We start from the raw sequence: 16,759 nt of genomic DNA, 5'->3' as shown, positions 1-16,759 counted from the left end.
GATCAGAAGAAATGGACAGCACCTGAGTTAAATATGAGTGTCACAGCAAAGGGTCTGAATACTTAGGACCATGTGATATTTCAGCTTTTCTTTTTTAATAAATCTTCAAAAATCTTAACAATTCTGTATTTTTCTGTCAATATGGGGTGCTGTGTGTACATTAATGAGGAAAAAAATTAACTTAAATGATTTTATCAAATGGCTGCAATATAACAAAGAGTGAAAAATTTAAGGGGATCTGAATACTTTCCGTCCCCACTGTATGAATAGAATGAAGAAAACTGTACAAGTAGCGATTGTTCGCATTCTTGAATGTCATCATTTTCGCACCTCATTTCTCTAGTCAAATTTTCCTTGGATTGGACAAAAAAAAAAAATGACCCTGTCTATGACCAATCTAATGTGTCTAACTGGTCACAAATGTGGGCAATTCTACCTGAGCAGATGATGAAAAAATATATATGGAAGTCACCTTCAGTGAAAAGCACAAATCACAGCAATCAGCAGATTCAGAGATATAAAGCAAATAAAAATTATCCTCCTAAAATCATCCTGTAAAAATTATAGCAAAAAGAAAAGGGGTTCCCCTAAGTGGACTTTTAAGGCAACTGATAGTATCTTATGTAAAAATGTGCAAGAATATACAGAGTAATATAACAAACAAATTTTATTAATAATTAAACATGATTAAAAATATAACGAAATATTGATTTATCTGAACAATCGGTTTCTATCACCATGCAAAAGGGTATATGGAGGTCTCTTCATGTACCCTTTTGCATGGTAATAGAAACCAATTGTTGGCCATCAGCCTTCTCTTCTCTGTAAAAGTTATAGCAAAACTCCAGGCAACATTTTTATTTTTAAATCTGCAGTTAAATTTAAAATTAAAGCAGCATTAAAGTAAAAACCAAAAATGTAATATTTCAGCTTACCAATCCTTAAATCTGGTGGCTGCATATTTTTTTAGGTTTTGTTTCCTTTAATTTTACTTGCTCATCCAGCCAGTTACACACTTCTTGTCCTAAGGTGGCTCCTCTATCTATGAGTCACCCTGGACCAGCAGCACTGTCTGGAGAGGGCAGTGTTAGGTGGACTAGTAGATTTAGCAGTCCATCTATCCCTTCTATCCACGATCGCCATCCCGTTCATGCATCCCTTTCAGGACGCCGGGCGCATGAATTACAGCGGTGGGGTTTTTTTTTAAAGCACCTGATTAGAGCCAGAGGCTCTAATAGGCTTTGAAATAGGCTATGTTCCGGGCGCAGAGCATTGCGCTACGAGCCCACCCAGGTGTTACAAGAGCAAATGAATATTCCCTATTCAAAACAGGACCCATTTTCCGATTGGCTGAAAAGAGAAGAGTCCCGATTGGCCGCCAAGGAGGAGGGAGGAAACAGAAGCCGCTGCTGTGATGCCCATGGAGAGCAGGGGAAGGCTTCTCCCGGCCTATGAAGCCCGGGAGAAGTGCTCCAGACCCAACCGACCAGGGGAGGTGTAGGTACTGTTTGCCACACCCCCCCCAAAAAAAATTACCACCGGCCGCCACTCTGAGGTTTAGATGGATCTTACATAAGTGACTAACAAATTAAAGCCTAACGTCAGATAACACGTTTTAACCACTTCAGCCCCGGAAGGATTTACTTCCTGACCAGAGCACTTTTTACAATTTGGCACTGCGTCGCTTTAACTGCTAATTGCGCGGTCATGCAATGCTGTACCCAAACGAAATTTGCGTCCTTTTCTTCCCACAAATAGAGCTTTCTTTTGATGGTATTTCACCTCTGCCGTTTTTATATTTTGCGCTATAAACGGAAAAAGACCGAAAATTTTGAAAAAAAATGATATTTTCTACTTTTTGTTATAAAAAAAATATCCAATAAACTCAATTTTAGTCATACATTTAGGCCAAAATGTATTCGGCCACATGTCTTTGGTAAAAAAAATGTCAATAAGCGTATATTTATTGGTTTGCGCAAAAGTTATAGCGTCTACAAACTAGGGTACATTTTCTGGAATTTACACAGCTTTTAGTTTATGACTGCCTATGTCATTTCTTGAGGTGCTAAAATGGCAGGGCAGTACAAAACCCCCCCAAATGACCCCATTTTGGAAAGTAGACACTCCAAGGAAATTGCTGAGAGGCATGTTGAGCCCATTGAATATTTATTTTTTTTGTCCCAGGTGATTGAATAATGACAAAAAAAAAAAAAATTACAAAAAGTTGTCACTAAATGATATATTACTCACACAGGCCATGGGCATATGTGGAATTGCACCCCAAAATACATTCAGCTGCTTCTCCTGAGTACAGGGATACCACATGTGTGGGACTTTTTGGGAGCCTAGCCGCGTACGGGGCCCCGAAAACCAATCACTGCCTTCAGGATTTCTAAGGGTGTAAATTTTTGATTTCACTCCTCACTACCTATCACAGTTTTGAACCCCCCCAAATGACCCCATTTTGGAAAGTAGACACCCCAAGCTATTTGCTGAGAGGCATGTTGAGTCCATGGGATATTTTATTTTTTGACACAAGTTGCGGGAAAGTGACAATTTTTTTTTTTGCACGAAGTTGTCACTAAATGATATATTGCTCACACAGGCCATGGGCATATGTGGAATTGCACCCCAAAATACATTTAGCTGCTTCTCCTGAGTATGGGGATATCACATGTGTGGGACTTTTTGGGAGCCGAGCCGCGTACGGGGCCCCGAAAACCAAGCACCGCCTTCAGGATTTCTAAGGGCATACATTTTTGATTTCACTCCTCACTACCTATCACAGTTTTGAAGGCCATAAAATGCCAAGATGGCACAAACCCCCCAAATGACCCCATTTTGGAAAGTAGACACCCCAAGCTATTTGCTGAGAGGCATGTTGAGTCCATGGAATATTTTATATTTTGACACAAGTTGCGGGAAAGTGACAATTTTTTTTTTTTTGCAAAAAGTTGTCACTAAATGATATATTGCTCACACAGGCCATGGGCATATGTGGAATTGCACCCCAAAATACATTTAGCTGCTTCTCCTGAGTATGGGGATACCACATGTGTGAGACTTTTTGGGAGCCTAGCTTCATATGGGGCCCCGAAATCCAATCACCGCCTTCAGGATTTCTAAGGGCATAAATTTTTGATTTCACTCCTCACTACCTATCACAGTTTCGAAGGCCATAAAATGCCAAGATAGCACAAAACCCCCCAAAATTACCCCATTTTGGAAATTAGACACCCCAAGCTATTTGCTGAGAGGCATGGTGAGTATTTTGCAGCTCTCATTTGTTTTTGAAAATGAAGAAAGACAAGAAAAATGTATTTTTTTTTTCTTTTTTCAATTTTCAAAAGTTTGTGACAAAAAGTGAGGTCTGCAAAATACTCACTATACCTCTCAGCAAATAGCTTTGGGTGTCTATTTTCCAAAATGGGGTCATTTGGGGGGAGGGGGGGGTTGTGCCACCTGGGCATTCCATGGCCTCCGAAACTGTGATAGGCAGTGAAGAGTGAAATCAAAATTTACGCCCTTAGAAAGCCTGAAGGCGGTGCTTGGTTTTCGGGGTCCCGTACGCGGCTAGGCTCCCAAAAAGTCTCACACATGTGGTATTCCCATACTCAGGAGAAGCAACAGAATGTATTTTGGGGTGTAATTTCACATATGCCCATGGCATGTTTGAGCAATATATCATTTAGTGACAACTTTGTGCAAAAAAAAAAAAAATTTGTCTTTTTCCCGCAACTTCACAATATAAAATATTCCATGGACTCGACATGCCTCTTGGGGTGTCTACTTTCCAAAATGGGGTCATTTGGGGGGGTTTTGAACTGTCCTGGCATTTTATGCACAACATTTAGAAGCTTATGTCACACATTACCCACTCTTCTAACCACTTGAAGACAAAGCCCTTTCTGACACTCTTTGTTTACATGAAAAAATTATTTTTTTTTGCAAGAAAATTACTTTGAACCCCCAAACATTATATATTTTTTTAAAGCAAATGCCCTACAGATTAAAATGGTGGGTGTTTCATTTTATTTTTTTCACACAGTATTTGCGCAGCGATTTTTCAAACACATTTTTTTGGGAAAAAACACACTTTTTAAAATTTTAATGCACTAAAACACACTATATTGCCCAAATGTTTGATGAAATAAAAAAGATGATCTTAGGCCGTGTACATGGATACCAAACATGACATGCTTTAAAATTGCGCACAAACATGCAGTGGCGACAAACTAAATACATTTTTAAAAGCCTTTAAAAGCCTTTACAGGTTACCACTTTAGATTTACAGAGGAGGTCTACTGCTAAAATTACTGCCCTCGATCTGACCTTCGTGGTGATACCTCACATGCATGGTGCAATTGCTGTTTACATTTGATGCCAGACCGACGCTTGCGTTCGCCTTTGTGCGAAAGCAGGGAGGGACAAGTGTGCTTTTTTTTTTTTCTCTTTATTATTTTTTTGCTTTTTTATCTTATTTTTAAACTGTTCCTTTCTTTTTTATTTTTTTTTAATCATTTTTATTGTTATCTCAGGGAATGTAAATATCCCCTATGATAGCAATAGGTAGTGACAGGTACTCTTTTTTGAAAAAATTGGGGTCTATTAGACCCTAGATCTCTCCTCTGCCCTCAAAGCATCTGACCACACCAAGATCGGTGTGATAAAATGCTTTCCCAATGGCGCTGTTTACATCCGGCGAAATCTAAGTCATGAAATGCTCGTAGCTTCTGGTTTCTTAGGCCATAGGCCCCTTTCACACTGGGGCGGTAGGGGGCGTCGGCAGTAAAACAGCGCTATATTTAGCGCTGTTTTACTGCGGTATTCGGCCGCTAGCGGTGTGGTTTTAACCCCCCGCTGGCGGCCGAAAAAGGATTAAAACCCCTCGTATAGCACGGCTATAGCCGCGGTATTACCGCGGTATAGCCACACTGTCCCATTGATTTCAATGGGCAGGAGCGGTGAATACACCGCTCCTTCACCGCTCCAAAGATGCGGCTTGCAGGAGATTTTTTCTTCTCCTGCCAGCGCACCACTTCAGTGTGAAAGCCCTCGGGCTTTCACACTGAACAAACAGCGGAGACTGTTTAGGGGCGGTTTGCAGGCGCTATTCTTAGCGCAATAACGCCTGCAAACCGCCCCAGTGTGAAAGGGGTCATAGAGTTGTTTGGAGCCATTCTGGTCTCTGATCAGCTTTATGGTCAGCTGGCTGAATCACCGGCTGCATTTTCAGGTTCCCTGTTGGGACAGGAGAGCCGGAGAAAAACATGAAAGACGGTGGGGGGGGGGGCATTCCCTCCCACTGCTTGTAAAAGCAGTCTAGAGGTTAATTAGCTGCTAGGATTGCTTTTACATGAAAGCCGACCGCTGGCTGAAAAGAATGATACCAAGATGATACCTAAACCTGCAGGCATCATTCTGGTATAACCACTCAAAGTCCAGCAACATACCAGTACGTATACCAGTAAACTTTTTTTTCATGCAGCCTGTGGGCTGAACGAAAAAAAGATATTGATCGGTGGGTATGCCCACCATTAGAATACCTCCCTTCATCCACCCACTTCTAATGATTGGCATACATGCACCGTATATATATGCCGAAGCATGTGGACATCCTCCCGCAAAAGGCAGGAGCAAATCGCTCCTCCACCCACTGCTGCCCCCACGCTTTGGCATATATGCTGAAGTATGTAACTGTGGTGGTGAAATCACCTCCGACAGCGCTGGAGTCACGGCTTTATGTATCGTGGGAGCAAACGCTGTTGCTGTCAAGATAAATAAATCCGCGCTGCAACTGAACGGCGTACCTGCTAAGCAAATGATAGTTAACAAAAAACAAAGTAACATTACAGTATAACAGTAATACTTACCATACCTGCAAAGCAAATACAAAAAAAAACATAGTAAAAAATAAAACATTTAACGCAACCTGTGCCTACCTAAAATATATATATGCTGAAGCATGGGGGCATCCTCCCGCAAAAGGCAGGAGAAAATCGCTCCTCCACCCACTGCTGCCCCCACGCTTCGGCATATATGCTGAAGTATGTAACTGTGGTGGTGAAATCACCTCCGACAGTGCTGGAGTCACGGCTTTATGTATCGTGGGAGCAAACGCTGTTGCTGTCAAGATAAATAAATCCGCTCTGCAGCTGAATGGCGTACTTGAAAACAAAAAAGTGGTTAACAATAAAAAAACAAAAGTATAAAAAAATTGCATACCTATAAAGCAAACATGATAAAAACATAACAATAAAACATTGCAGTATAGAATACAATAAAAAAGAGCAGAACAATAGAGAGAGAATAGAGAGAGAACAATAAAACAACAACTATTTTTGTTTTTTTTATTTTATATATTTTTGTGTTTTTTCTTTTTTTTTACTTTTTTTGGTTTTTTACACTTTTTTTGTAACTTTAACTTTTTTAACTGGTACCAGGTTTGGGTATCTCAAAATGCGATGGCATCTTGGGAGACCCTGTGAAAGTGTGTCCTAGTCTGTGCAGTGCTGTACCCTACGCTAATACTCAACTAGTGTATGGTAGCATTCAAAACATTCACCAATGCAAAGACCAGGATTGTCAGGACAGAAGGGACAATAATACCGGGTGTCATGCCTAAATCCGCGCTTGCTGCAGACACGACATCTTTTTTGGGGCGCTCGTTGGGTAGGGGTACTCGGGAGGAAAATGCCTCTCATGCAGCCGGCTTACTGCATTTGGTTGGGGAAGGTGAGGTGGAGCACCGTCTGGATACAGAAGGGCTCTGACGATCTCTTCCTGGAATTTAAGGAAGGATCCAGTCCGTCCTGAAGCTCTGTATAGCACATAAGCATTCAGCAAAGCCAATTGAAATAAATAAACAGACACTTTTTTGTACCAGCGTCTGGCCTTACGGGCAACTAGGTACGGCGCCAACAACTGGTCGTTGAGGTCCACCCCTCCCATATTTTGGTTATATTCGTGGACACAGAGGGGTTTCTCCACAACACCAGTCACCGTAGTAATTTGGACCGTCGTGTCTGCATGAAGGGAGGTAAGAACGAAAACATTCTTATTGTCCTTCCACTTCATAGCGAGCAAGTTATTACACTGCAAGCAGGCTCTCTCCCCCAGCCTAAGACGGGAATCTACAAGCCGCTGGGGAAAGCCCCGGCGATTAGGTCGCACGGTGCCACATGCTCCAATCTGATGATCAAAAAGGTGGCTAAAAAGTGGCACGCTCGTGTAATAATTGTCCACGTACAAGTGGTACCCCTTTCCGAATAAGGGTGACACCAAGTCCCACACTATCTTGCCAGCGCTTCCTATGTAGTCAGGGCAGTTTTTCGGCTCTACGTGACTATCTTTGCCCTCGTAAACCAAAAAACTACATGTATAGCCTGTGGCTTATACATCTTGACCCCGTATCTGGCACGCTTTCTGGGAAGGTACTGTTTGAATGACAAGCGGCCAGAAAATTTAATCAGGGACTCATCAAACGCAGACAACTTGATGGGGAGTAAACAAGTCTGCAAAACGTTGGTTGAAGTGGTTTACGAGGGGCCGAATTTTGTAGAGCCGATCGTATCCAGGGTCTCCACGAGGATGACAGAGTTCATTGTCGTTGAAGTGCATGAACCGCAAAATCTGCTTGTATCGTGCCCTGGCCATGGAGGCAGAGAACACAGGCATATGGTAAATTGGGTCAGTGGACCAATATGACCGCAACTCACTCTTTTTTTATTTATGCCCATGTTGAGGGAAAGGCCCAGAAAGAGCTTAAATTCGGAAACCGTAATTGGTTTCCAATCTCTGGCAAGGGAGGACTGGGGAATAGTGGCGATGTGTTGACCAGCATACAAATTGCTTTGGTCCACAATAGATTTATAGAGATCTTCGGTGAAAAACAGTGAATAAAAATCCAGTGGCGTAAAATCAACTGTTTCCACCCGAATTCTGGGTTGGCCAGTGAATGGGGGAAGTACGGGTGCTGCAGAAGTGGTGGGTTCCCAATTCGGATTGGCGAATGCAGCAGGAAGGGCACTATGGGCACGACGGGCCTGTGTTCGTCTTCTTGGTGGCAGTGGGACACTACTAGTGCTTGCCACCTCGCCAGCTTGAACTGTACTTATGGGACTCGCCACGTCACCAAGTGTTACTGCAGTACTGGATGTACAACCAGGGTGTACTGGGCCGCTGGTGCTTGCCAGTTCACCAGAAGGAATAGCGGCGCTAGTACTTCTCTGCTCCATACGAGGGACCTGCGGTTCTTGCACCTCAAGGACAGAAGAAGAAGATTGGGGTCTGGTACACCTGACCTTAGCAGGGACCACAACTCCGTCGTCAGAGCTATCTGTCATGGAGCCGCTGTCGTCTACAGGATCGTATTCTGAGCCTGAATCTCACAGATGAGTGACTTCCTCTTCACTATCTGTCATGCTCAGAAACGTGTAGGCCTCTTCACTAGTGTACCTTCGATTTGCCATTTTGGGCTCTAAATTTAGGGGTACAATAGTGAGACTCACAGGCAAAAAAGCTCCTGACTGTTAGCGAGTGATTCAAAACGCTACCAAAAAACTGTTAGCGATCGCAGGGATCAGGCCTGACTCTGCGAACGCTGCAGTTATGTGTGCTTAGTGTTTTGTAAGTGACAGTTATCGATCGATACTGCACTTGGGTGGGCTGGGCTGGGCTGAGCCGAGGGGCAAAACGCAGGTGCTAGCAGGTATCTGGGCTGATCCCGCTAACACTGCGTTTTTGGGGACCCTAAACTGCTGGGGAGTATAGATCTGATCGGATCAGATATCGATCCGTTCAGATACTATAGCACTAAGGGAGGTGTATGCTGTGTGCGTGGGTGTTAGCGGTACTGGCACTAACCTGATCCTAAAAATGTAACTTATATCACCGCCGGGCAATTAGGGGTTTAAACCTTTATAAGGTAATAAACGGCGGGTGTCCCAAAAATTATAACTATAATAAACTATAAAAAAACTATAAAAAGCAAACTAACCAGCGTCACCAGTAACACTTATACGGTGATCACTGGTGAAAGGGTTAACTAGGGAGCAATCAGGGGGTTAAAACCTTTAGTAGGTAGCATATGGGGGTTCCTGTCGCTATAAAACACTGACGGCGAACCTATATACTTACCTCCCTAACTAGCGTCACCTGTGTCACTAATACAGCGATCAGAAAAACGATCGCTTAGCGACACTGGCGACGGGGGGGGTGATCAAGGGGTTAACCTTTATTAGAGGGGGTTAGGGGGGTACCCTAGACCTAAAGGGGGCTAACCTCAACTGCCCTAACACTTATAACTGTCACAAACTGACACCAATGCAAAAAAAAAACCTGCTATTGGTGTCAGTATAACAGAGGGTACAGGGGGGTGATCGGGGGGTGATCGGGGGGTTAAAAGTGTGCCTGGCGTGTTCTACTGTACGTGTAGTGTTGGTGCACTTACTTGATGTCTTCTCTCCTTGGCGCCGGAATGAAAACACCGGCTTGAGGAGAGATGACATCACTTCCTCTCCCTCTGTTTACATTACAGAGGCAGAGGAAAGATTTTCATTTGCCGGGAGTGATCGGGAGGGGGTGGCCACGAATGGATGGCCTCCCCCTCACCTCTCATCGCCCGCGCACAAATGCCGGCCGCCTCTGGCACCGGGGGGGGGGGGTCTGATTGGACCCCCCGCCCACGGAAAGGCAATCACTTACCAGGTACGTGATTTTGCCTGCCCGTGCCATTCTGCCACAGTATATCTGCGTGAGGCGGTCGGCAAGTGGTTAAGCAGTTACAGAAACATTTTACCTTTTGGGATAAAGGTTTTACATAAATGAATAAAAATGGACCATTGTAAACACATCTGTCAGTGTTAAATGGTTTGTCTCATCCCTCTAACTGCCTTTTTTGCTGTTAAAAAGATGAAAAATAACAATAGGCTCAACAGGTAAAAGACAAGGGGAGCAAGAACTGCTGTGTAAACACTAGTGACAGACTGTATCATATATGTCATTTTTTTATTTCCCCCTTAGTACCTTTAAGTAAGGTCTTTAACCGTTTCAGCCCCGGACCATTTGGCTATATTGATTTGGTTGCGCAAAAGTTGTTAGCGTCTACAAAATAGGGGATAGTTTTATGGCATTTTTATTAATAATTTTTTTGGTAATGGCGGCAATCAGCGATTTTTATTGTGACTGCGACATTATGGCGGACACGTCGGACAATTTTGACACATTTTTGGGACCATTGGCATTAATACAGCGATCAGTGTGATTAAAAATGCATTGATTACTGTCAAAATGTCACTGGCAGTGAAGGGGTTAACACTAGGGGGCAGTGAAGGGGTTAATGTGTGTCCTAGGAAGTGTTCTAACTGAAGGGGGATGTTGACTGTGCAGGGAAACTAACAGATTGCCTGTTCATACTCTGTATGAACAGAGGATCTGTCAGTTCTCCCCTCAGAGAACCGGAAACTGTATGTTTACACACACAGCTCCCGGTTATCCGTGTGCCCTGATCGATCCCGGGAGCCAGGCGGTGATCGAGACCGCTGGGCACTCGCATCAACTCTGTGGGCGCCCCCTAGTGGCCGTCTATGGTACCGATGTACCATGACGGCGATTCGCCTGCCTGTGCCATTCTGCCGCAGTATAACTGCGGCGGACGGTCGGCAAGCGGTTAAGTAAGGAGGTGTAGTAGTCTTTAAGTAAGGAGGTGTATGTCACGTTAAGTGATGCTGTCTTTTCTATAAGAGGTTGAAAATCCTCACACACACCCAGTGAAGTGACTAGCCTCAGGTGATACAGAAAGATGAAACAAATCCTTCTAAATATGTTGTACCTGTTTATCTGCAGGTCATTCCAAAAACACACAGATCAAATTATTGTTTTCTCAGCTCTAGCAGCATTAGGTGCGGATCTGAAGTCTCACAGTGCAGATCTCAGTGAGGACAGCTCTGATCCCTGATTGGAAGACACACACAACCCCTTCACACAGTACACAGAGAACATAAAGTGCTAAGGACATGACTCACAGGCTGTGTGCTGGAGCTCCCTTCTCCATCACCTTTTTATCTTTTAGCGTTAGGAAAACTTGTCAGAAGTGACTTATGCTGACAGCAGAGGAACGAGGCAGCAGAGAGAAATCACACTCAGTGCTTTGGATAGAGACAAGTACATTATATAGAAAGATATGCTTTGCTCATATTTCATCTCTGAGGTTTACAACCACTTTAATATTTACACTTTCATTCAGGCCAGATAGTATAACCTTCAGTATATTTTTAGTGCTCCAGCTATTAAAGCTGTGGCTCTCATACTTGAAAGCTGCATTGTCATTTGACCACCCCTCCTCTCTTCCCCCAACCGCACCTTCACAGAATACAAAGCGTTCTGTGAATAGACAAGGGGAGAAAAAGGAGGACAGATAATATTGCTGCTTCCATGTATGAGAGCCACAGCTATCAAAGCTGTAGCAGACCGAAAACATAGCAAGTGCTGAACTTGCATCATGAGTCAACTTGTTTTTACATTGCAAATTTAAAAAAAAAATGCCTGGCACTCTGCTTTAATTTTTACCTTTTCCACTTATTTTTTTTATTTTTGCACCAGTTGGTTGTTATGAGGTGTTGTAGTATATGTACATTGACACCTCAACCTACAGAGTGCGACACATTACCATGCATAGATGTTTTACCGCTCACTATTGCACCATCTAACCGTAAAGCCACCTAAAGGACCTGCAAGAGTGCACATTCTACTTGTTTCTTCATAAAAGCCCTTTTGAAATTAGGCCCTCACACCAGTGCACATTCCCAATGCCCACCAAGGCAATCACCCTGGTTGACACCTACGTAATTAGGTAAATTGCAATGAATTAAATGTTAAACCACAAGACGAGGAGTTCAGTGCACCCTATATTGTTTAAGCTCTAAACATGTTTATTTTAGAACTTTACTAAAATGCGTAAGTCTTGTATTCTATATGTGCCAAACAATGACCTGTTAGCAGCCCCTGGGGATTGGCGATGGGAACATTATATTATGTTGTTATCAAGTATCAAATTCTGACATTGTTATCAGGCATTTCTGATTTCCACTTGCGTAAGCAAACATCCAATGTGACCTCTGGTAATCCTATACTCTTCACAGAGTATATCTTTTGTGATCAGCAGTACACATGTTGCACAACAATGTACTACAATGCATGATGAGAGATGTCATGTATTCTGCCACTGCTGTATAGACACAATGCAAAAGATGGAGGATCTTAACACTGAACTGCATTTTGTTTACATCTGGTACTTACATAGTTTAGTGCAACAAGAGTTTTGGGGTGACATTCACACAATAATATAAGCAAAGGAGTTCTCCAAAGGTTTAGTACATTTTAATACACTTCTGAATATTTTTTCTTTTCTTGCACATACTCAACAACAACTTTGAGAAAAGTGTACATGACAATTGACCATAAAATAAAAAAAAAACTAACATTCAGGATTATTTACTAAGGCAAAGGAAATTATACACAGACTAATACACATCTTGCATTATACCAAAGCAATGAATCAGAAGGCATTTTTCATTGCCCCAGTCTAATGAAGGGTGAAATCTGGTTGCTATGGCTTATGTTTTACCTACTCCTTATAGTGTTCTTAAGTAATCCCTATCAGTGAATGAGACTAACTAAATAAGAAAGTAGTCTTCCTTTCAGTACTACACAAATGTCAGTTCATTTCTTGGTCCAACTCTGCAAGCATTCATAAGTAAGAATACATATCACCGATTGTATAATGGGTACATTTAAAATACAAATGATAAAACGCTATCTAAATACAAGGAATAAGTGAATCAAAATTAGTGTTACCTAATAAATAGTTAAAGCACCTGTTGTTTTGTTGTCTAAGCTCCATTAAAAATAAAAGCTAAGTAAGAGACATCCATCAATGGAAAAGGTTTACATTAAAAGCAATTATGATCTCTGCATTATGTCATCTTTTCATGTCATTAGCTGCACATCAATACAGCCAGATGTTAATGATTACAAAAAGCTTTATTGCAATAGAGTGACACAAATGAAAGTGTAATATAGCCACACAATTACAACCACACAATTACAGAGGCTTGACAATACCACGTCAGGGAAGTTGAAATTGAAAGTTGTAATTAACGTAAACAAACAGGTCCAGGTATTGTGTAGGACACCACAGCACATTCAGCTGTATGCTAAAGATATAAGCATGAGAATCAAGCTTTAAGTCTCTAAAGTTTCTTTATTTGCATATTGTCAGACAATATGTGTAACATGTGATATGTCAACTGAACGCCTAATCAGCAAGAGAATTAGGGGCATTTCTAGGGTCCTACAGGGCCAGGGGCATCTCTGGGCACACAAATTAAAATGTTGACGGGCTGGTAGGACAGCACGATGACCACTTTGGATCAAATCTAAAACTAACATAATTGTTTTAACTAAATAAAAACAAATCTGTCAACAAAAACTGTAATGTCAAAGTATGATGAAATAAATAATTGATTTAAAAGTAGATAAAAATTATACATTGTTCCAATACTATATAATGCAAAGAAAAAATCAATTCCATATCTCAAAGGAGACCTGGGGCACTCAATAGAAGACCTGAGACACGTGCCCTGGATGTCAGGGTCTAGCAATGCCCCTATAGAAAGTAATTAAAAAAAAACATTTAGTAGGTAACAATTTTTCTCTTTTACACTGTAAAAGTACCTGACTCAAAAAACAAAATCTCAACTTTTGGAAGTATTGCATTATGCAGCACTCAACACAGAGTTTAGCATGCATTACATGCATTTTTTCAATCAGTTTTCTCCTTGTTTTTTTATGTTAGTAAGTTAAGGAAACATCATGTATATTTGCAACTAGGTAACAAATAGGTAGTGTAGCTTTTCAGCAAATTCTTGCAGGCAACATAAAAATAGGCAGATAAAACAAAACAAAAAAAATATATATAATAAATAAAATAATTTAAAAAAACTGATGAAACTAGCATGGACAACACTGTTTTAAGAATCTCTGAAGCCTGTATTTAAATGATGTTTACATATAAGCCATCAAAGTCCACACCGGACCCCTAGCTGTCAAATCCTGCACGTGACCTGCAGGTGCATAACAAATGCTAAAAGTTTTCATTACCTACACAAAATGATGGTATCATGCACGGAAACCGGCAGGGGGGGGGTATTGTAAATCCCATAAATTGACTACAGATCTACAAATATAATGAATAAAACACAGCTTAAAAAGCCACATTAAAGAACACAATTAAACAAAATAACAAAACAGTTCACCATAAGTTTGTAAACAAGAGGAAGCAAACTTTGAGCTGAGCTGGCTCCATGCCCTTGAGAGATCACCTTTAGTACCCGTAACAAAAGACAATGTAAGGGAAAAAAATGAAAATACCTCGGTAAACCCCAAGGAAAGGCTGTGGACAAACAGATTATGTGATATAGCGCTTCCTCCCATTCTTGGGCAGCCTCTCCTCTCTGCAGCTGAAAGCAAATGCTCTGAGACTCAGTCGCATATTTAATTAGAAGCAAGCTGCTTCCACTATCAGTGTGTGAATCTACCTCTCCAATCTCTCGTGAGTCAATCTTTCCCATCTCTGATTTTCTTTTATATTTATGCTAGAATATTTAATTGTAGACAAAAGGTTACTCTGGCTGTATTCACTGCACAGAGGCAGAATAATCTGCTTTAAAAGGCTTGACATTTCAGGCTTTTCAAAAAGGCTGAAAAAATTATATCCCTGCTTTTGTTAATCAATGAAGTAGAACTCTCCTGAACAAAAGAATTAAATTGCTTGGTTGGTTTAATAAAAACCAACAGAAATAGCTGCTTCCTCTGGGCTGTATTGTGTAGGCATGGCACATGCTTCCAGAACTGTAATTCCATATGATTCAGGGGCAAAACTCTAATTTCTGCACACAGTTGGGTTTTTAAATCCTTTTCAAATACTATCCATCCTGGCTGGTTCTCTGAGGACAGATTTATCATTAAACTTGACTTCTTTTTTTTTTAGCTGAATGCTACAGCTTTAAAGACCTTTCATTTTGGGGGAGGATTAGTCTGAGGGATATAATGTATTGTCCTCCCAGCTGACCTCATCAAGACAGTGATATCACTTTTTGACAGCATGTGGCTTTTTTATTAATTAACTACTTAGGTTTTAGGAATTTAGATGTGAATGGAAAGGAGAGGTGCTCAGGTCATGACACTAACATCAGAAGTTTTCTTTTAAACCAGTACGTATCACTAATCCATGTGTTTGTACACCAGTAGAATTAATTTGGAAATTTTTTTTTTTTTTAGTGGGGTCAAATTGAAGTTTGTTTTCAACCTTAGTGACAAAAAATTCAAAGGAGCAGGATGGAATATCTTTTCCCAAACAAAATTCTAACTGCGAATGTGGTTTTCCTTGGGAAAAATTATACATATTGTAACAAAACCTGTTTAATATGTCTTGGATTTCATTCAGATTGCTGGTCTGGATGAATTTTTAAGGGCTTACTAATGAAAATAGTTGACTCAATTATGGCAAGTAGGGATATGCTTAGGCATGTTCAGATCCTTGCCCAAGCCCATCTGAGTGAGCCCATCACAGTCACCTGTACAGGGCCAATCATGAGTGGCGTAGACATTCTCCCCTCCCCCCATCCCCAGCTGACATGCACCCCCCGTCTTCAGCTGACATGCACCCCCCCATCCCCAGCTGACATGCACCCCCCTATCCCTAGCTGACATGCACCCCCTTGTATACATATGGCTGCAGGAAATGCCCTGGCTGTACACGATTCGCCCAGTAGAGGTAACAGCTTCCTGGCAGACTCACTCAGGTGGCTTCCGACTAGGATCCGAACATGCTTTAGCTCATGGCAATAAAAAATGTTCTGATGAACGAATCTAAAAATATTAAAATAAAAATCTAACAATGTATGGCCGGCTTAACTGATCAAAAGTAAGGTGTTTAACATCCTCAACTCAATATGAATACCATACAAGAAACCATTTATTTATATCGTCGAGCGGTATTGGAACAAACTTTTACAATGTTACTCTCATTCTTGGATACCGTGGGGGGATTTATTAAAACTAGTGCACACAGAATCTGGTGCAGCTGTGCATAGCGACCACTCTGCTTCCAACTTCAGCTTGTTCAATTAAGCATTGACAATTAGGCCCCTTTCACACAGATATTCCGATCGGGTCCACCTGTCCATTTTTCAGGCGGACCTAATCGAAAACCTCCATTGCTCTCTATGGAGCGGTGGATGCCAGCAGATATGTGTTCGCTGACACTTGCCAACATCTGATCCGCCAAAAATACACAGATGGGGATCCATTCCCCATTCATCAAGCAGATCTGATCAGATGACAGCCGGATGGAAACGGACAGGCAGTTTGTTTCCATCCGACCACCCCATAGAGAACAGCGGGCTGTGTCCATATCTGCTCTGCTCTCAGCGGACATGGACTTGTCAGCCACCTGCTCAGCGGGGATTAACGGACAGATTCCCTATTTGGCAGGTGGATCCGCTTGATGAAGTCTGCCCCATGTGAATGGGGCCTAAAACCTAGAAGGTGATTGGTTACTATTCACAGCTGCACCAGATCCTGTGTGCACCAGTTTTAGTAAATCTCCCCAGTATGTCTGTAAATCTGACATTAGACACCATTTAATGCAGTGTCATGTTTTTTATAAATAATTAAATGTATTTTTGCATACATGTAG

General features: G+C 41.8%; 1 long non-coding RNA gene across 3 annotated transcripts in view; it reads right to left on the bottom strand.

Moving 5' to 3' along the window:
- The window catches only part of LOC141139794 (uncharacterized), a 1,361,894-nt gene extending 1,347,230 nt beyond the window's left edge, over nt 1–14,664 (bottom strand). For 2 of the 3 annotated variants that reach the window (XR_012243805.1, XR_012243810.1), the window contains exon 1: nt 14,431–14,658. This is a non-coding gene — a long non-coding RNA (uncharacterized lncRNA). Of the gene's footprint in view, nt 1–14,430 lie in introns of all 3 variants that reach the window. The other variant, XR_012243807.1, reaches the window with a different exon arrangement.
- Nucleotides 14,665–16,759: the final 2,095 nt, after the last annotated feature.

The sequence above is a fragment of the Aquarana catesbeiana genome, linkage group LG04, assembly GCF_042186555.1.
Source record: "Aquarana catesbeiana isolate 2022-GZ linkage group LG04, ASM4218655v1, whole genome shotgun sequence".
Taxonomy (NCBI): Eukaryota; Metazoa; Chordata; class Amphibia; order Anura; family Ranidae; genus Aquarana; species Aquarana catesbeiana.
The sequence above is the reverse complement of the archived record's forward strand: the minus strand, read 5'-3'. Positions and strand labels throughout refer to the sequence as shown.